This window comes from Hyperolius riggenbachi, chromosome 11 (genome assembly GCF_040937935.1).
Source record: "Hyperolius riggenbachi isolate aHypRig1 chromosome 11, aHypRig1.pri, whole genome shotgun sequence".
NCBI lineage: Eukaryota > Metazoa > Chordata > Amphibia > Anura > Hyperoliidae > Hyperolius > Hyperolius riggenbachi.
The window spans coordinates 226,806,314-226,827,503 of NC_090656.1; the positions used below are offsets into that span (position 1 = coordinate 226,806,314).

At 47.0% G+C, this 21,190-nt stretch overlaps 1 protein-coding gene across 1 annotated transcript in view; it reads left to right on the forward strand.

Moving 5' to 3' along the window:
• Positions 1–852: 852 nt before the first annotated feature.
• Positions 853–21,190, forward strand: part of LOC137537571 (tumor necrosis factor receptor superfamily member 1A-like) — a 114,838-nt gene continuing 94,500 nt past the window's right edge. The window contains exon 1 of the mRNA XM_068259439.1: positions 853–926. The gene's annotated coding sequence lies outside the window, so the exon portion shown is untranslated. The remainder of the gene's footprint in view (positions 927–21,190) is intronic.

Sequence of the window (21,190 nt, forward strand, 5' to 3'; positions counted from 1 at the left end):
AAATGACACGTCTTAGGGATACAAATCTCACTGACTTTAGCAGTTTATAGCAAAAGCCCCTTACATCCAAGCAACAGCTGCAACACTAAATTTGCAGGATATGTTAAGAAGGTAGTGGGAAACAATGTTTTATAAAAAAAATGTATTTTTTTTTTTTTTTTTTAGTGTTCAGAGTGTGGGAATTTTTTTTCAAAAATGGCGTCAGGTCCCCCCTTCAGAGCTTCTGTAGCCCCTTGTCTGTAGCCCCTTGTCTCTGTTGCTAGAATGCGGAGCCATTTTTTAACCTTAAAAACGATAAATATCGTCCGAAAATGCAAGTTAATTGGGCGCCATTTTTTAAACATCGATGCTGTGCGCCATTTTTAACTGAACCGCCCAGACCACCTAACCGCGATCGGCGTAAGGTCCTTGGGGCTCGCAGTGCAGGAGATCGTGCGCAAGCTGTGCGCGCATCTCCTGTTGGTAGGCGGAGCAGAGCTCTGGAGACTGTTAGACGGCGTGTAATTACCTTGTAGAGCGCTGCGATCTGCAGCAGCGCTGTACTGGGGACAGCCATGTGAGACGGCTATCCCCCTAGGCTCGTACTGAGCCGGCGGGGCTTCGAGAGTTTTCCCGGTGGGCCTTTTATGTGACGTCACATATCAAGTGACATTGTGGCCCCCTTTCTGTCCTCTGAACTTCTCCTGCAGCTGCATTTCTTGATGGGCCCAGCTTCCCACCTGCACAATCTGAATGTCTCTGACATCGCAGCAGGACAGCTCTGTACTACTTCCTGCTGTGTGGTGGTCGCCTCCTCCCCCTTCTGGCTGCAGAGCGGCAGGTTTAGATGTGTTTGACAGTCTCTCATCCAGGGAACGGATCTACATGTGGAGATTGTTGGCGTGGAGGAGTTTATGCTGTGACATGCTATATTTTACTTGGAACATGTGAGTGCACTGGAATTTTAAAATCTTTTTAATAAATTGTACGGCTATGAGGAGTCCTTCAGTTACTAGTTGATGTGCAACTGTTGCTCCTGTGATGACCTCTCTGCTGAGACTATGCTGGTGATATAAATTCTGTGATGAACTAAGTGCATTTTGGTGTCTGTTTCCACTGAATGCGATTTTTGTGATGCAGATTTCCCATAGGCATTCATTGGAGTCAGTTTTCTGCATGCAGAATCTGCGTGTAGTGGAAACAGGCCCTTATAACTTGTGAGAGGCCACGTGTGATCCTGCAGATACCTGCATGCATTAAGTGGAGTGTGTATCAAAGGTGTTTATTGCTGTCTGTGGCTTTGGCAGCTATACTACATGGTGAGGACCTGTGAGACCCTATTTTTCGGTGGATAAATACACAGATGCTAATTGCAACACTGGGTGTTATGGGAAAAAGCTATTCAGCTATACAGTATCACGCTATGTTTTTTTGTTTGTTTTCTTTTTGAGTGACATCATTATAAGAAGAATTTGCTTCACATGTGAGCGCAGTACCATACCTCCCAACTTTTTGAGATGAGAAAGAGGGACTGCTTTCACAGTGGGATGTTACAGGCGCACGTTAGTGCAGCCTGTAACGCAGCCCACCGCACAGTAATGAAAAATCAATGGGCTGTTCACAGTGCCCACGTTGCGTTACATTGTAACGCAGGACGTCAGTTGAATGTGCTGCATGCTACAGCGTTATGCGCAGCTAAACCGCGTTAGACTGTGCGCACAACCTCAGTAGTGTTGGCGGAGGAGGTCTTCCCTCCTCCTCGGCCAGGCACATGGCTAATTAATATTCACTGCATGGTCTGTGCGGCGAATGGCTGGCGGGACCACGTGATGCCGCATGTGTCCAAGAGTACGCATCACGGCATCACTGACGCCAGAGTGAGCTGCACAACGCGGCTCACTCTGACGTCCACATCAAAGAGCACCAGGCGTTGCGTTAGGGGCACGTTATGCGACCATAACGTCCCCTAAAACGCAACATCTTGGTGTGTAAGTAGCCTATAGGGGCACTATGGCGAAAAACTGTAAAATTTAAAATATGTGCAAACCTAAACAAATATGAAGTATGTTTTTTTTCCAGAGTAAAATGAGCCATAAATTACTTTTCTCCTATGTTGCTGTCACTTACAGTAGGTAGTAGAAATCTGACAGAAGTGACAGGTTTTGGGCTAGTCCATCTCTTCATAGGGGATACTCAGCAAGGCATTTATTCTTTATAAAGATATTTTCTAAAAAGGATTTAAACAATTATGCCGGCCAGCCTCCCTGCTCACTACACAGTTTTTTCGGCAGTTGGACAGAGCAACTGCCATTCACTAAGTGCTTTTGAAAATAAATAATCCCTGAGAATCCCCTATGAAGAGATGGACTAGTCCAAAACCTGTCACTTCGTTCAGATTTCTACTACCTACTGTAAGTGACAGCAACATAGGAGAAAAGTCATTTATGGCTCATTTTACTCTGAAAAAGATGTACTTCTTATTTGTATATGTTTGCACATATTTAAAATTTTACAGTTTTTTGCTGTAGTGCCCCTTTAAGCCATGCCCCTGATCACACCCCCAGCACACCCCTAGTCACATATACCATAAAGATTTCACAAGAGAAATATGTTGTTTTATAATTCAAACCACACTGGTCCTGTCTATCCTGGTTCATTTCCCTTCATATTAACATTTGAAAATTAGTGTTATATCAATTTAAAGGATTCAGATACAGTTTAGAGTCAATCAAACACATTTTCAGTGGAGAAATACATACAGTATATTTACATAGAAAGAGTGACAACGTCCAGAAAGAGGGACAAATGAGGAGGAAAGAGGGACAGAGGGACAGGGCTCCCAAAGAGGGACTGTCCCTCCAAAAAAGGGACACTTGGGAGCTATGCAGTACCTTGGAGGAATTTGGAACGTACATCATATGCTTGGTGATTGGTGCTGTGATCCATGGACACGTAATTAATTAATGGACTGAGTTCAAAAGACTTTAGTCTAATTTATCTTTGCATTTTATATTTGATAGAGATCGTTTGTGAATGCGCGGATACATTAGTTTTTGTGAAAGGGTCTACACAGCAGGGACGGGGTGAGACTGACTTCGTAGTGCTGCAGCTGGGAGCTTCTCCAGCAGGGAGAGGTGACAGTGGAGCAGAGCGCTGTGTGTAATGCTGGGTACACAAGGTGCATTCCCGCACTCGATGCCCCGCTCGATTATTTCCAAGCAATTCTGATCGCGTTTCGACGATTGTTTCAATGATTCTCATGCAAAGTATGCTAAATCGACCTAACGATCCATAGAAACGCGAATCGGAAATAATTGAGCGCCCGGGAATCGAGCAGGACATCGCTCGAACCCCCCCCTCCAACATGGCAGGGATTAGATTGTAGGCTCCTCTAAGGACAGTTAGTGATTAGCAATGGCAGGGATTTGATCGTAAGCTCCTTGGCGAGCAGCACATTTGGTGAGTGACAGACAGCTCAGAGATCACTGTAAGTGCCCATTTGCTGCCCCTTCATCCCCTGAGTGCCAGATCCGGCTGTTTGTAGCCACCCAATGCTAAGTGCAAAATCTGCGTAGCAAGACAAATGTTCGGCAGGCTAACTGCTGCTGCCCACAGCCCGCCCCTTGCTTTCTTGGTGCCCTAGGCCATGGCCTATGTGGCCTTGCCTGAAATCCGGCCATGCCTGTCGTGTCGGAGTCCGCTCTATCCTCATACACGCCCCATGTGATTGCCGCTGTAATATCAGCCCGGAAGCAGCATTCCTCACTGAGTATCAGGCATGCTCAGTGGGAAGTTAGATGTTATTTTACTGAAATATCTCTGCTTCCGCACCACGTACACTCCCGAAATCTTCAGGGTAAGGAGTTGACCCCTCAAACTGCCTCTGTGCCAAATTGTAGCCCCCGAGCCCCGCTAGTTCCCGAGACTGATTACAGCAAACCTATCTCGGAAACCAGCGGGGCTCAGGGGCTGCAATTCGGCATAGAGCTAGATCAGGGGGTCCCCTCCCTACCCTGAACATTTAGGGAGTGTGCGTGCTGCGGAAGCGGAGATATTTAGGACGTTATATGTGGCAGCACAGTTAAATGGGATGCAGGCTCCTACTGCGCACGCGGGGCTGCACAACGTTCGGGGCTGTACTATCTGTCATTACACCGGCATATACATGGGCACGTGTGTGACATCACGCATGCACCCACGTATATGCCAGCAACCACATCGGGCGTGCGTATGAGGATGGAGCCCGGAGGCAGCAGTGGACACCGACAGGTAAAGTATACTGCACAGGGCACATTTTATATTGGGGGACAGCTTGGGGGGTTTTTGCCCTCATCCTGATATTGAACACCATTACCACTGTGCATCTGATCGAGCATGCCAGCCCTACATCTTGCAGTATGTCCAATCGATACATGCGACCAATTTTGGCCCAAAATTGGTAAATTCATTAATCAGGCTTGCTCTTAGTAGCACCAATTTTTGTCCGATTATTATATAATTAAAAATTATAATAATTACATCAGATGTTCGATCGGCCTGATGTATACCGGTAGCCACCTTTACCGTCTTTCACCCCACCCTCTACTCTGCCACTCTCTAATGTTTCTTTATCTCTCTCCCACCCTCCTCACTCCTCCTTATTCTCATTCTCCCTCTGTGCAACAGCTCACTCTAAATGACTGAATATTATCGTTTAATTATTATCGTTTATTTCAATTTTATAGCACTGACATCTTCTGCAGCACTTTACAAAGTACATATTCATGTTACTGACTGTCCTCAGAGGAGCTCACACTCTAATCCTGCCCTAGTCATAGTCTATGTCCTACCATATTATCATTAGTATTATGTATTTATATAGCAGCCACTGACATCTTCTGCAGCACTTTACAGAGTACATAGTCATGTCACTGACTGTCCTCAGAGGAGCTCACACTCTAATCCAGCCTTTCTCAACCTTTTTACCTTGGAGGAACCCTGTAAATAACTTTTGGATCTCAAGGAACCCCTGCAAACAATTTTTTGGTCTTGAGGAACCCCTACATGTATTTTTCAGGAGGCATGGTCTTTAAATAGGTTAGGCTGCTAATTTCACTATCTCCTATTACACTGCCACTCATTATACTGTCTCCTGACCCCCCCCAATTTAGTGCTTCTTGTTACAGTACCACCTATTATAGTGTGCTCTATTATACTTCCCCCACGATGGGGTAAAATGCCAAGGAACCCCTGCAGAGTGCTCAAGGAACCCTGGTTGAGAAAGCCTGGTCTAATCCTACGATAGTCATAGTCTAATGTCCTACCATGTTATTATTATGTATTTATATAGCACTGACATCTTCTGCAGCACTGTACAGAATACATAGTCATGTCACTGACTGTCCTCAGAGGAGCTCACTATCTAATCCCTGCCATAGTCATTGTCTAATGTTCTACCATATTATCATTATGTATTTATATAGCACTGACATGACATCTTCTGCAGCACTTTACAGAGTGCATAGTCATGTCACTGACTGTCCTCAGAGAAGCTCACAGTCTAACCCTACCATAGTCATAGTCTAATGTCCTACCATATTATCATTATGTATTTATATAGCACTGACATCTTCTGCAGCACTTTACCGAGTACACAGTCATGTTACTGGCTGCCCTCAGAGGAGCTCACAATCTAATCCCACCATAGTCATGACCCACCCTTTTATATATTTCTATATCACTTGCAGTTTCTGCAACATGTTGCAGTGTTCTGATGCTTAAAGAGACTCCGAGAAGAAGGAAAGTACAGCTCTGATACCTACCTGGGGCTTCCTCCCACCCCATAAACACATCTAAGTCCCACGCCGTCGTCCCGCGGTCTGCCATTCAGCCACGGTGAGCCCCGGTAACAGGCACAGTAACGTCAGCCCAGGTCTACTGTTCATGCTGGGGAGGTCTGTGCATGTGCAGTAGACCCTGACTGGCATCGACTGAGGCTGGTAACTGAGCACACCGCAGCTGAACGGCAGACCGCAGGAGGATAGCGTGGGACTTAGACGTGTTTATGGGGCGGGAGGAAGCCCCGGGTAAGTATCAGAGCTGTACTTTCCTTCCTCTCTGAGTCTTTTTAGGGCTCTTTCACACCAGAGCCCTTTTTCAGCATTTTCAGCAAAATCTATACTTTGCGTTAACCAAAGTAAAAGCCTTTCACACCCGACGCTGCGTTTTGATGCGTTGCGGTACGACGCACCCGGGCGCATTTTATCGTCGGGAATCAGCGTTTCCCCATTAGGTTAATTGATGCTACCGCCGCTACTCAGCGCCGCACCGCAGATACCCAACGACAGCCGCAGGCTAGTCAACGCGTGCAGGAGAACGACTCGGCTCCTGCACGCGTTGTGAGATGTGAAACAGGCCTTAAGGTTGGGTGTGTGTGCTCCGCCTCCGAGTCATGGGCTGGGTGGGCCCTAAATTGAAATTTCTCTGGTGGGCCCCAAAGAACCCAGTCTGACCTGCCCCAAGGGACACTAGAGAGCGATCGGCTCTCATAGGCAGAAGCCTATAACAGCTGAGCGCCAGGATTGGCTGGCTGTGGGGAGGGAGGGAGTAATAAATAAAAATAATAGCAATAAAAATAGTAAAATTTATTTAAAAAGTAAACATAAAAATATTTAAAAAAAAATAAATAAATAAACACGGGGGAGCGATCAGACCCCATCAACAGAGAGCTCTGTTGGTGGGCAGAAAAGGAGAGGGGGGGTCACTTGTGTGCTGACTGAGTTGTGCGGCCCTGCAGTTTGGCCTTAAAGCTGCAGTGGCCTATTAAAAATTAAATGGCCTGGTCTTTAGGGGGTTTAACATGGTGGTCCTCAAGGTTAAAGGGAACCTAAAGTGAGAGAAATATAAAGGCTGCCATATTTATTTCCTTTTAAACAATGCATATTGCCTGGCTGTCCTGCTGATCACTTGCCTTCAATGCGTTTAGCCATAGACCCTGAACAAGCATGCAGCAGATCAGAGGCTTGATTCACAAAGCGGTGCTAACCTACTTAGCACGTCTAAAGACTTTAGATGTGCTAACCAGGGTGCTAAGTAGGTTAGCACCGGATTTCTCAATCAGATCAGCAAAACGCAAAGTCCTATGCGCGCACTAAGTCCCATAGGCTTTAATGGGCACTTCACGCGGAGCGCCCTGCACTCTGTGCAGTGCGCGCTTAAAGTTTTGCGTGCGAAAAGCTCGTTTAGACGTGCTAAGGGGGTTTTCACAGGCGTGCTAACAGTTAGCACAGCTTTGTAAATCAAGCCCCAGGTGTTCTAAATGAAGTGTGACAAGATTATCTGCATGCTTGTTTCAGGATTCAGTCACTACTGCAGCCAGAGAAATCAGCAGGACAGCCAGGCAACTGGTATTGCTTAAAAGGAAATAAACATGGAAGCCACGTGTTAGGTTTCCTTTAAAGTGAGAATGAAATGGAGGCCGCTCTATTTATTTCCTTCTAATTAATACCAGTTGCCTAGGTACCCTACTAATCCTCTGCCTCTAATACTTTCAGCCATAGCCCCTGAACAAGCATGCAGCAGATCAGGTGTTTCTGACATTATTGTCAGATCTGATAAGATTAGCTGCATGCTTGTTTCTGGTGTTATTCAGACACTACAGCAACCAAATGGGCAAGCAGGCCGGCCAGGTATTGCTTAAAAGGAAATAAATATGGCAGCCTCCATATACCTCTCCCCTCGGGTGTGGCCAGCTATACACTGTGTCCCATGAAAAGCTGTACCTGTAGATACATTGTTCTCTTGTTACACAGAAGAATAATCTGCAGCTCTGAGAGGCCTGAGGGGAAGTTATTCTTCATCGCGCAGAGCATTCAGCTGATTACAGGAAGTGGTCATGTGACTTCCCAGCGCTGCACCAACCTGTCCTGCAAGATATTGCCTGAGAGCTCTGTATTCATTATGTAGTCCTCACAGCCAGCCCTGCAGCTGCTAATATTCTGGGGAGTCACTGGAAGCTGCTGTATTATATTGCCACAGCCAGCACGTATCAAGGTTTAAATAGACCTTAAAGACCCACTCCGGGCACAAACGTCTCCCCCGATCCGGGCGGCACTCAGGACAGAGCACTGGAAAACCAGCAATGGAGATTTAGGCACAGCTGGCGCCACCATAGGCCATGATAGGTTTTTACACCAATAGCAGCGCTCAGACAGTAATCAAAAGTCAAAAGACGGAGCCCAAATTACTTTAAAAACAGTGTAATTCAGCTGGAGAGACGTTTTTTGGCTTTACCCTGCGCCCAAATCTCTGCAGCTTAAAGAGACACTTAAAGAGAATCTGTATTGTTAAAATCGCACAAAAGTAAACATACCAGTGCGTTAGGGGACATCTCCTATTACCCTCTGTCACAATTTCGCCGCTCCTCGCCGCATTAAAAGTGGTTAAAAACAGTTTTAAAAAGTTTGTTTATAAACAAACAAAATGGCCACCAAAACAGGAAGTAGGTTGATGTACAGTATGTCCACACATAGAAAATACATCTATACACAAGCAGGCTGTATACACCCTTCCTTTTGAATCTCAAGAGATCATTTGTGTGTTTCTTTCCCTCTCTGTTTCTGCTCTCATGCACTGAAGTTTCAGGCTGCTCTTTTCTTCTTGCAAACAGCTTTGCCCTTGTTTGTAATTCCTCAGTATGTGAAAGCCCAGCCAGCTCAGAGGACGATTTATCCAGCTTGTAAAAGATAAGAGAGACGAGAGAAGCTGCTCTAATCTAAATAACACACAGGCAGTGTGCAGAGAGGGGCCTGAAAGGGGGAGTTCATAGCAGAACCACAACACTGAAGAACTTGGCAGCCTTCCAGACACAGGCTGACAAGTCTGACAGGGGAAAGATACATTGATTTATTACAGAGACTGTGATAGCAGAAAGTGCTGCAGTAAGCCAGAACACATTAGAATAGCTTTTGGAACTTGTAGGATGATAAAAAACAGGATGCAATTTTTGTTACGGAGTCTCTTTAACCACTTGCCGACCGCACACTCATAACGTGCGTCGGCAAAGTGGCAGCTGCAGGACCAGCGACGCAGTACTGCGTCGCCAGCTGCAGCCTAATTAATCAGGAAGCAGCCGCTCGTACGAGCGGCTGCTTCCTGTCAAATCACGGCGGGGGGCTCCGTGAATAGCCTGCAGGCCGCCGATGGCGGCTCGCAGGCTAGATGTAAACACAAGCGGAAATAATCCGCTTTGTTTACATTTGTACGGCGCTGCTGCGCAGCAGCGCCGTAAGGCAGATCGGCGATCCCCGGCCAATCAGCGGCCGTGGATCGCCGCCATGTGACAGGGGACGTCCTGTCACTGGCTGCACAGGACGGATAGCCGTCCTGTGCAGCCCCGATCACCGGGGGAGGCAGCAGGTAGGAGAGGGAGGGAGGAATTTCGCCGCGGAGGGGGGCTTTGAGGTGCCCCCCCCGCCACCCACAGCAGGCAGGAGAGATCAGACCCCCCCAGCACATCATCCCCATAGGGGGGAAAAAAGGGGGGCAATCTGATCTCCCTGCCTGCACCCTGATCTGTGCTGGGGGCTGCAGAGCCCACCCAGCACAGATCAATCAAACCAGCGCTGGTCCTTAAAGAGAATCTGTATTGTTAAAATCGCACAAAAGTAAACATACCAGTGCGTTAGGGGACATCTCCTATTACCCTCTGTCACAATTTCGCTGCTCCCCGCCGCATTAAAAGTGGTTAAAAACAGTTTTAAAAAGTTTGTTTATAAACAAACAAAATGGCCACCAAAACAGGAAGTAGGTTGATGTACAGTATGTCCACACATAGAAAATACATCCATACACAAGCAGGCTGTATACAGCATTCCTTTTGAATCTCAAGAGATCATTTGTGTGTTTCTTTCCCCCCTGAGGGGGGAGTGCATAGCAGAACCACAACACTGAAGAACTTGGCAGCCTTCCAGACACAGGCTGACAAGTCTGGCAAGGGAAAGATACATTGATTTATTACAGAGACTGTGATAGTACAAAGTGCTGCAGTAAGCCAGAACACATTAGAATAGCTTTTGGAACTTGTAGGATGATAAAAAACAGGATGCAATTTTTGTTACGGAGTCTCTTTAAGGGGGGGGTAAAGGGTGGGTCCTCAAGTGGTTAAGCCAGAAAAAAAAATGAGTTTTACTCACCTGGGGCTTCTACCAGCCCCCTGCAGCAGTCCTGTGCCCTCGCAGCCACTTACTAATCCTCTGGTCCCCCTGCTGCCAGCTAGCTTCGTTTTTGCCGACAGGCCCGTCAGGACTGGCCACGCGTAGCTTTTTCTGCATTCCCGACTGTAATTAGCGCTATTGCGGGCCGCAACACGTACAAAAATACGCATTGCCGCATATCTATGCGTGCGTAATGCGGCAACGCGTATTTTTGTATGCGTTGCGGCCCGCAATAGCGCTAATTACAGTCGGGAATACGGGAAAAACTACGCGTGGCCAGTCCTGACGGGCCTGTCGGCAAAAACGAAACTAGCTAGCAGCGGGGGGACCAGAGGATTAGTGAGTGGCTGCGAGGGCACAGGACTGCTGCAGGGGGCTGGTAGAAGCCCCGGGTGAGTAAAACTCATTTTTTTTTTTATGGCTTAAGGTTCACTTTAATTATAGGTATGCTTCAGGACTCCTTCATGTCTGGAGAGACACTCTTTCGGGGTCATAAAAAAAATCACCGGCCATTAGTAAATAGACCCCATAGTGTGAGTGAAGCCTAACCTAGCAGCATCAGGTGTGTTACTATATTATTAGATAGTAGCCACTATTTAGGTTGGGAGGTATGTATTCAGGTGTCCCACAATGCATCACTGCTGAATATGCAAATCTGTATGCATGTTGGATTATTGTGGCTCTGTACAATTAACAAGCTGACACATCATTGCATTCCAGCAGTTCTGGAGGTGTGTTTAGCTTTCAGGGACAACAAGTGGGTGATTTGCATATTCAACAGTGATGCATTGTGGGATACCTCGTTCACTCACTCCAACCTGAATAACTGCAAATACCTTCTGTTTTCAGAAGGCAAGTTTCTGTTTTGCATAGCATTTTGAGTAAGAGGACTTTTTGGTCCTTTTTAGCTCCTGGGAGTTTTAGTTCACCATGAGCTTGCTGGACAATTGGTAACGCTATATTATTAGGGAAAGGCTGCAAATGTTTTTTGTTTTTTTTTCCCAATCAGAAATGATATTAGGCACAATTCAGATAAATGGGAGGTTTAACAGCCGGGGTGACAGATTCTGTCAACACTGATAAATATTATAAAGAGGAACTTTAACCAATGCTTGAATTTCATCCCAATCAGAAGCTGATACCCCCTTTCCCACCAGAAATCTTTACTTTTTCCCTAATAGATCAACAGGGGGGTGGGGGGGGGGGGGGAACTGTATGGCTGATATTGTGGTGAAGCCCCTCCCACAGTGTGATGTCATGACCATGGTCTTGACAGTTTGCTGTCTATGAACCTCACTGCATTGTGGGAAATAATGGCTTTTTCCAACTGCCAAGCAAGCAATATCCCCCGATGTGTATAGAACTCTCAGTAAGGCCTGGAACTCGCTACAAATCTTAGCGCAATCGCTAGAGTTGTTAAGTAGCGTTTTGTAAGCGATTTCATGAGCGTTTTCCGGCACTTTTGGGAGCGTTTTTTAAAAAATGTAAGCTTTTTGCCAGCGATTGCGTAGCGATTTGCGATTTATATTCCGATCGGTGCTTTCAATGTATCATAATTTTTTTTTTGTACAGTTTACAGTAATTTAAAAATCACACTCAAATCGCTATGTGTAGTGATCCATGAGCGATTTGCCAGCGCTTATATATTTTACATTGAAGCGCAAACGATACCAAAATGCTGCATGTTCTTCGATTGCGATTTTGCTAATCGCTACAGTGGAATTTTCTACATTTATTAACATTGGCAGAGCGTTTAGGAAATCGCTAGAGATTTGAAGTGCTACCTAAACGCTCAAAAAATCGCTCTAGTGGGTTCCTGGCCTAACAAACATTCCGTACAGATCACCTGGCAGCACTAAAGATGTCACCACCAGTGACACATTTCAGAATGTAAATCAGGGAGAGGAAAGAGGCCAATGGGCAAACACTGACTAAATAATCTATAAGGACACGTTCACACTAGGGGAGCTTTTTAATTATTTTTAAGCGCTGGCGATTTTTCAAAATCGCCCTGAAAGCGCTTACACCATGCTTTCCTATGCGCTAGTTCAGATTGGGGCGTTCCGTTTTCTTTCCGATCTGAAAAGCGCTGCATGGACCATTTTCGGGGTGATTAAGCGATAATGGAAGGTATAGGAAAAGCGCAAAGCGCTAGAAAAAAAACGCTTTTGCCAGCGATTTCGTGTGTGTTTTTTTTCCCCTGTCAAATTAAATGTAAAGTGTTTCTGGGATTTTTAGGTCTTTTTCCTGAGACACTTAGAAATGGCAAAAAGGCCTGAGACACTTAGAAATGCCAAAACGTCCCAAAAAGCGCTTACAAAAACGCTTACCAAAACGCCCAACGCACAGAAATCGCATAAAAAAAAAGCATTAAAAAAACGCAAACGTTAACGTGATCGGAACGAGATTTGAACAAGGCCTAAATAAATACTGTATTGCAAAAAATAAGCAATTTTATTAATTATGTTATTATCAATACAGTTCCTCTTTAAAGGTTTTTAAAGAAATATTTAAGAGATTTTTAAAGTAATCATATATTTTGTCTATGGGTTGGGTCGTGTGACATGGCGGTTGGACGCTCAGGATGTTGTCACATTGTCACCAGACAGGTCCGCCGCATGTCACGTCTTGTGTTATTGATGGACAGTCGCTGACTTCTCACTGTGGGATTTATCAGCTGCGTCTGCTGAGCGATGGGATGACGTCATTGTGACGCCTGTCTGCCGATGGTCACGTCACGCCCAAATGTCCGAAATATGAGGAGACAAAACTTATCTGGCAGGAATTTTCCCGTGTTGTAACACCTGCATTTTAGTAATCATAAAGTCTAAAATACAAGGTGAACATTCATGATTTTTTCAGGTGAGAGTTTAAACAGAGCTCTGGAGAAATCCGATTGGCTGAGTTGGGCTGATTCCGCTGACTGCGGTTGTATTCTGCAGCATGCCTATTTTTCCTCAGTCCCTCCCATCGTTATGGGACAGCTCACATGACTCAGTGCTGGTCTATCTGGGAATCCCTCTATAGCAGGGGTAGGGAATCAGATGGCTACATCTGGCTCACAGACAAATCAGAAGGGGGATGATTCACTAAGCTACACTGCTCAAGCAACGCAGGCTCATCTGCGTAATGTGCGCTATAGAAGCATTGTATACCGTACATGGGACTGTGGGCAATACTGCCTTTCAAGCAAAACCAATTTGTACTTATATCACAAATAATCATAAACACATAATCAAGAGACAAGGACACTCCAGATGGTGTTTCAAGGCCGTGGCCATCTTTATTGGTTATCAAACTTTAATAATTGAGGTCACAACATCTATAGCTTTATCAACCATAAAACTTCAGATATATAAATAAATCTGTATACCATACAAAAATACAATACAATAGAATAACATTTCTATAGCCCTTTCCTCCCATAGGACTCAAAGCGCTTAGGCTCTCTCAGATTCAGTAATTAGTAGGATGAAGTATTCACACAACAAAAGTTATATTTCTGCAAATGCCAAACTGAACAGGTGGGTTTTCAGTCTGGATTTAAACACGTCCTGGGATGGAGCTGTCCTGATTGCTGAGGTAAGGAGTTCCAAAACGTAGGAGCAGCATGACAGAAGGCTCTGGGACCAAAGGTTTCCAAGTGGACTCTGGGTATGACTAGATTATTAGAACCTGTGGATCTGAGAATGCGGGGATTGCTACGCAGCTGCAACATATCTTTCATGTATCCAGGGCCCAGATTATTCAGGGATTTAAATGTCAGTAGGCCGATCTTGAATAGGACCCTCCATTCTATAGGTAGCCAGTGAAGGGAATGCAGGACTGGCGTTATGTGGCAGTGACGGAAAGGATGCTTATCTACCCACTATAGTCCAGATATGCTTTACTTAAAGAGGAACTGAAGTCAGAGGTATACGGAGGCTGCCATATTTTTTTCCTTTTAATCAATACCAGTTGCCTGCAGGGCTGCGGAGTCGATGTCGGAGTCGTGGAGTCGGGCAATTTTGGGTGCCTGGAGTCGGAGTCGGGAAAAAATGCACTGACTCCGACTCCGACTCCTAATGAATTTGTAACTGTAATTAAAATAGAAAATATGATAAAATGTTCTATTTCTCAGATAATAGTCATTAAAAATAATGTGTATATATACAGTATATATACAGTAATAGCTGTGCTTAGTCCACAAAAATGAAATAAACCAATCAAAATTAGTTACTTGTGCTGCTTCAATAAAGCAGTCCCTGTATTTTTAAGGTCTGATTGTGACTGTATATATGATGTGTACACAGGAATCTCTTATATATACTAAATAACATCTATGCTGTAAGTATAAAGCCTGATGTGTAGCCGTGTCACTAATAGAGATGGTCAATGAGATGGAAATAATTCTGCATTGATGCTGGTTTATGCAAATATATGCACTCCCTTTGCTGATGAAATCAAATAATTTGATATGTTGTTAAAATTTGGTTTGGTGACTACAAATAAAAGGGTACCTGAGACGGATGAAAAGTAAAGTTTTATACATACCTGGGGCTTCCTCCAGCCCCCTTCAGGCTAATCAGTCCCTCGCTGTCCTCCACCACCTGGATCTTCTGCTATGAGTCCCGGTAATTCAGCCAGTCAGCGCTGTCCGGCCGCATGCCGCTCCCACAGCCAGGAACATTCTGCACCTGCGCAATAGTGCTGCACAGGTGTAGTATGCTCCTGGCGGCGGAGTGTGTGCATGTGCACTACGCCTGACTGGCTCAAGTACCTGGACTCATAGCAGAAGATCCAGGTGGTAGAGGAGGACAACGAGGGACTGATTATCCTGAAGGCGGCTGGAGGAAGCCCCAGGTATGTATAAAACTTTAATTTCATCTGTCTCAGGTTTACTTTGTTACACAGTAGTACTATACTCTACATATGCACTCCCCACAGAGCTGCAGGGAATCCACTGAGAATGCTGTGCACATTGAACACAGAGGTGTTGTCTGTTTACAATCTCCTCATTCCCCTGCAGAGTACCTGCACATCATTCTTACATGTACCCACACTTACATTGCCTAGGGCCTGATAGATGTTCTTTGTTCCGGTTGTACCTTTTACAATTACTCTTACCAAGGACTAGTTTTAGTCTAAAGGGAATAAATATAGTAGTCTACATATCCTTCTCACTTCAGTTGTCTTGTAAAATTCCTAAGCGTTGGCAGTTAAGAGACAAATTTCATGTTACATACTTTTAATCAACAAAATTGTAATATGCAAATTAGAGGAGTCGGTGGAATCCTAAACTGAGGAGTCGGAGTCGGTGGATTTTTGGACCGACTCCACAGCCCTGGTTGCCTGGCAGCCCTGCTGATCCTCTGCCTCTAATACTATTAGCCATAGCCCCTGAACAAGCGTGCAGCAGATCAGGTGTTTCAGACTTTAAAGTCAGATCTGACAAGACTAGCTGCATGCTTGTTTCTGGTGTTATTCAGATACTACTGCAGAGAAATAGACCAGCAGGGCTGCCAGGCAACTGGTATTGATTAAAAGGAAATAAATATGGCAGCCTCTGTATACCTTTTACTTCAGTTCCCCTTTAAAAACCACATTCAGACCCCACACTAACCATTCCTACCAAATTACAATAAAGATTGACTACGACGTTCTAGGTAAAAGAAGGGTGTGGCGGGTGAGGAGCTCGCCCTTAGCCACCCAAGGATAAAGGCAGCTAAAAGGAGGAACGGACCCTTATATACCCTCAAACCCCACCTGATTGGTTGCTGCAACAATGTTTAGCTCCAGCAACACCTGGCAGAACTTGTACCTGTCTCCTGCCGACCAATCATTACCCACCAACCTGACTGACTCAGCACTTTTCCATCAGTTACCCATACCTACTCCAACAGCCAATCACATCGTCCGCTACCTCAGAGAGGGAATTCTAAATTTACCTCATGACAGGCTTAAAGAGGAACTCCAGTGAAAATAATGTAATTAAAAAGTGCTTCATTTTTACAATAATTATGTATAAATGATTTAGTCAGTGTTTGCCCATTGTAAAATCTTTCAAATACCTGATTTACATTCTGACATTTATCACATGATGACATTTTTACTGCTGGCAGGTGATGTAGCTGCTGCTTGCTTTTTTGGAAGTTGGAAACAGCTGTAAACAGATATTTCCCACAATGCAACGAGGTTCACAGACAGGAAACTGCCAGGACCATGGTCCTCAGAGCTTCTTGTGGGAGGGGTTTCACCACAATATCAGTCATACAGCGCCCCCTGATGGTCTGATTGTGAAAAGGAATAGATTTCTCATGTAAAAGGGATTTCAGGTAGCGATTGGGATGAAGTTTAATTCTTGGTCACGGTTTCTCTTTAAACTGGGCCTGATTGCCACAGACCCGTGCAGGGCCTCCTTTATTACATACAGCCCTTTCTTATTATGCGCATAGCGCCCAGCTTCCGTTACAAAATGTACATGCGCAGTCTGCCCTAATGTGTGTGAACTGGCAACTGATTGTAAGGAAACCTATACATTTGACGCACAATTTCCACAGCTATCCAATATTACTTTCCATAAGTTATTGCTGTACGTTGATTTGATCTTGTGCTCTGCAGCTGGATTTTACACTCAAGGTCACCAGAAATTCCTGAAATTCCCTCTGCTGGTGATATCAGCACTTGAGCGGCGAGCGGCTATTATTCAGATATTCAGGCCTATCTGTATACGTGTAGTGCAGGCTTAGTAGAAGAGATGTGTAATAGGAGCGCACGTCACACAATCATGTGTGCGAGAGGAGTGCACGTCACACAACCACGTGTGCGAGAGGAGTGCACGTCACACAACCACGTGTGCGAGAGGAGTGCACGTCACACAATCACGTGTGCGAGAGGAGTGCACGTCACACAACCACGTGTGCGAGAGTAAATGCACGTCACACAACCACGTGTGCGAGAGGAGTGCACGTCACACAACCACGTGTGCGAGAGGAGCGCACGTCACACAATCACGTATGCGAGAGGAGCGCACGTCACACAACCACGTGTGCGAGAGGAGTGCACGTCACACAACCACGTGTGCGAGAGGAGTGCACGTCACACAACCACGTGTGCGAGAGGAGTGCACGTCACACAACCACGTGTGCGAGAGGAGTGCTCGTCACACAACCATGTGTGCGAGAGGAGTGCACGTCACACAACCACGTGTGCGAGAGGAGTGCACGTCACACAACCACGTATGCGAGAGGAGTGCACGTCACACAACCACGTGTGCGAGAGGAGCGCCCATCACACAACTACGTGTGCAAGAGGAGCGCACGTCACACAATCACGTGTGCGAGAGGAGTGCACGTCACACAACCACGTGTGCGAGAGGAGTGCCCATCACACAATCACGTGTGCGAGAGGAGTGCACGTCACACAATCACGTGTGCGAGAGGAGCGCCCATCACACAACCACGTGTGCAAGAGGAGCGCACGTCACACAATCACGTGTGCGAGAGGAGTGCACGTCACACAACCACGTGTGCGAGAGGAGTGCCCATCACACAATCACGTGTGCGAGAGGAGTGCACGTCACACAATCACGTGTGCGAGAGGAGCGTCCATCACACAATCACGTGTGCGAGAGGAGTGCACGTCACACAATCACGTGTGCGAGAGGAGCGTCCATCACACAATCACGTGTGCGAGAGAGGCGCACATCACACAATCACGTGTGCGAGAGGAGCGCCCATCACACAATCACGTGTGCGAGAGGAGCGCACATCACACAATCACGTGTGCGAGAGGAGCGTCCATCACACAATCACGTGTGCGAGAGGAGTGCACGTCACACAATTACGTGTGCGAGAGGAGCGTCCATCACACAATCACGTGTGCGAGAGAGGCGCACATCACACAATCACGTGTGCGAGAGGAGCGCCCATCACACAATCACGTGTGCGAGAGGAGCGCACATCACACAATCACGTTTGCGAGCGGAGCGCCCATCACACAATCACGTGTGCGAGAGGAGCGCACGCCACACAATCATGCGCGCAAGAGGAGCGCACATCACACAATCACATGTGCAAGAGGAGCGCACGTCACACAATCACGTATGCAAAAGGTGCGCACGTCACACAATCACTTGTGCAAAAGGTGCGCACATCACACAATCACTTGTGCAAAAGGTGCGCACGTCACACAATCATGTGTGCGAGAGGAGCGTACGTCACACAATCACGTGTGCGAGAGGAGCGCACATCACACAATCACGTTTGCGAGAGGAGCGCACATCACACAATCACGTGTGCGAGAGGAGCGCACGTTACACAACCACGTGTGTGAGAGGAGTGCACGTCACACAATCATGTGTGCGAGAGGAGTGCACGTTACACAACCACGTGTGCGAGAGGAGTGCACGTTACACAACCACGTGTGCGAGAGGAGCGCACGTCACACAATCATGTGTGCGAGAGGAGCGTACGTCACACAATCAGGTGTGCGAGAGGAGCGCACATCACACAATCGCGTGTGCGAGAGGAGCGCACATCACACAATCGCGTGTGCGAGAGGAGCGCACGTCACACAATGACGTGTGCGAGAGGAGCACACATCACACAATCGCGTGTGCGAGAGGAGTGCACGTCACACAATCACGTGTGCGAGAGGAGTGCACGTCACACAATCACGTGTGTGAGAGGAGCGCACGTCACACAATCACGTGTGTGAGAGGAGTGCACGTCACAGAATCACGTGTGTGAGAGGAGTGCACGTCACAGAATCACGTGTGTGAGAGGAGTGCACGTCACACAATCACGTGTGCGAGAGGAGCGCACGTCCCACAATCACGTGTGCGAGAGGAGCGCACATCACACAATCACGTGTGTGAGAGGAGTGCACGTCACACAATCACGTGTGTGAGAGGAGTGCACGTCACATAACCACGTGTGCGAGAGGAGCGCACGTCACACAATCACGTGTGTGAGAGGAGCGCACGTCACACAATCACATGTGTATCATCCATGTACAGCAGCCCCCTCCCTTCCCATTCCATGTGCAGCTTCCTCCTCCATGTGTATCATCCATGTACAGCAGCCCCCTCCCTTACCATGTGCCGCCCTCCCATTCCATGTGCATCCCCCTCTTCCATGTGTATCATCCATGTACAGCAGCACCCCTCCCATTCCATGTGCAGCCCCCTCTTCCATGTGTATCATCCATGTACAGCAGCGCCCCTCCCATTCCATGTGCTGCCCCCCTCCTACATGTGTATCATCCATGTACAGCAGTCCCCCTCCCTTCCCATATGCACCCCCCCTCCTCCATGTGTATCATCCACGTACAGCAGCCCCCTTCCATTCCCATGTGCACCCCCCTCTTTCATGTGTATCATCCATGTACAGCAGCCGCCTCCCTTCCCATTCCATGTGCAGCCCCCTCTTTCATGTGTATCATCCATGTACAGCAGCCGCCTCCCTTCCCATTCCATGTGCAGCCCCCTCCTCCATGTGTATCATCCATGTACAGCAGCCCCCTCCCTTACCATGTGCCGCCCTCCCATTCCATGTGCATCCCCCTCTTCCATGTGTATCATCCATGTACAGCAGCACCCCTCCCATTCCATGTGCAGCCCCCTCTTCCATGTGTATCATCCATGTACAGCAGCGCCCCTCCCATTCCATGTGCTGCCCCCCTCCTACATGTGTATCATCCATGTACAGCAGTCCCCCTCCCTTCCCATATGCACCCCCCCTCCTCCATGTGTATCATCCACGTACAGCAGCCCCCTCCCTTCCCATGTGCACCCCCCTCCTCCATGTGTATCATCCATGTACAGCAGCCTCCCCCCATTCCATGTGCTTCCCCTCCTCCATGTGTATCATCCATGTACAGCAGCCCCCTCCCTTCCCATATGCATCCCCCCTCCTCCATGTGTAACATTCATGTACAACAGCGCCCCTCCCTTCCCATGTGCATCCCCCTCTTCCATGTGTATCATCCATGTACAGCAGCCCCCTCCCATTCCATGTGCATCCCCCTCTTCCATGTGCATCATCCATGTACAGCAGCACCCTCCCATTCCATGTGCAGCCCCCTCTTCCATGTGTAACATCCATGTACAGCAGCCCCCTCCCATTCCATGTGCCGCCCCCTCTTCCATGTGCATCATCCATGTACAGCAGCACCCTCCCTTCCCATATGAACCCCCCCTCCTCCATGTGTATCATCCATGTACTGCAGCCCCTCCCATTCCATGTGCAGCCCCCTCTTCCATGTGTATCATCCATGTACAGCAGCCCCCTCCCTTCCCATGTGCAGCCCACCCTTTTCCATGTGCATCATCCATGTACAGCAGCCCCTTTCCATTCCATGTGCAGCCCCTCTTCCATGTGTAACATCCATGTACAGCAGCCCCTCCCATTCCATGTGCAGCCCCCTCTTCCATGTGTATCATCCATGTACAGCAGCCCCTCCCATTCCATGTGCATCCCCCTCTTCCATGTGTAACATCCATGTACAGCAGCCTCCCTCCCATTCCATGTGCAGCCCCCTCTTCCATGTGTATCATCCATGTACAGCAGCCCCTCCCATTCCATGTGCATCCCCCTCTTCCATGTGTATCATCCATGTACAGCAGCCCCCTCTCTTCCCATATGCACCCCCCTCCTCCATGTGTAACATCCATGTGCAGCCCCCTATTCTGTCTATACCTTCCAAAATAATGAGTGAGATGATGCTAAATACAGAAGTTATTTGCTATAATTTCTGTACTTATTACAGATTATAATGGATAACAATTATTATTAATAATAATAGGAAAACAGATCTCCCCATATTACCTCCTGTGCATGAAATGCAATAAAATTTCCAATAGAATGTAATCCATAATTAATGTCAGTCATCAGGTGAGGCAATTACTTCCATCAAAACAAGCGAACGTAAAATGTTGAATCTCGCACCTTGGAGCAGCAGGGAGGAAATTGCTATTGTGTCTTTATGTGAATGTTAACTGTAGGCTATTATCATCTGACGCAATCACTTGAACTTTA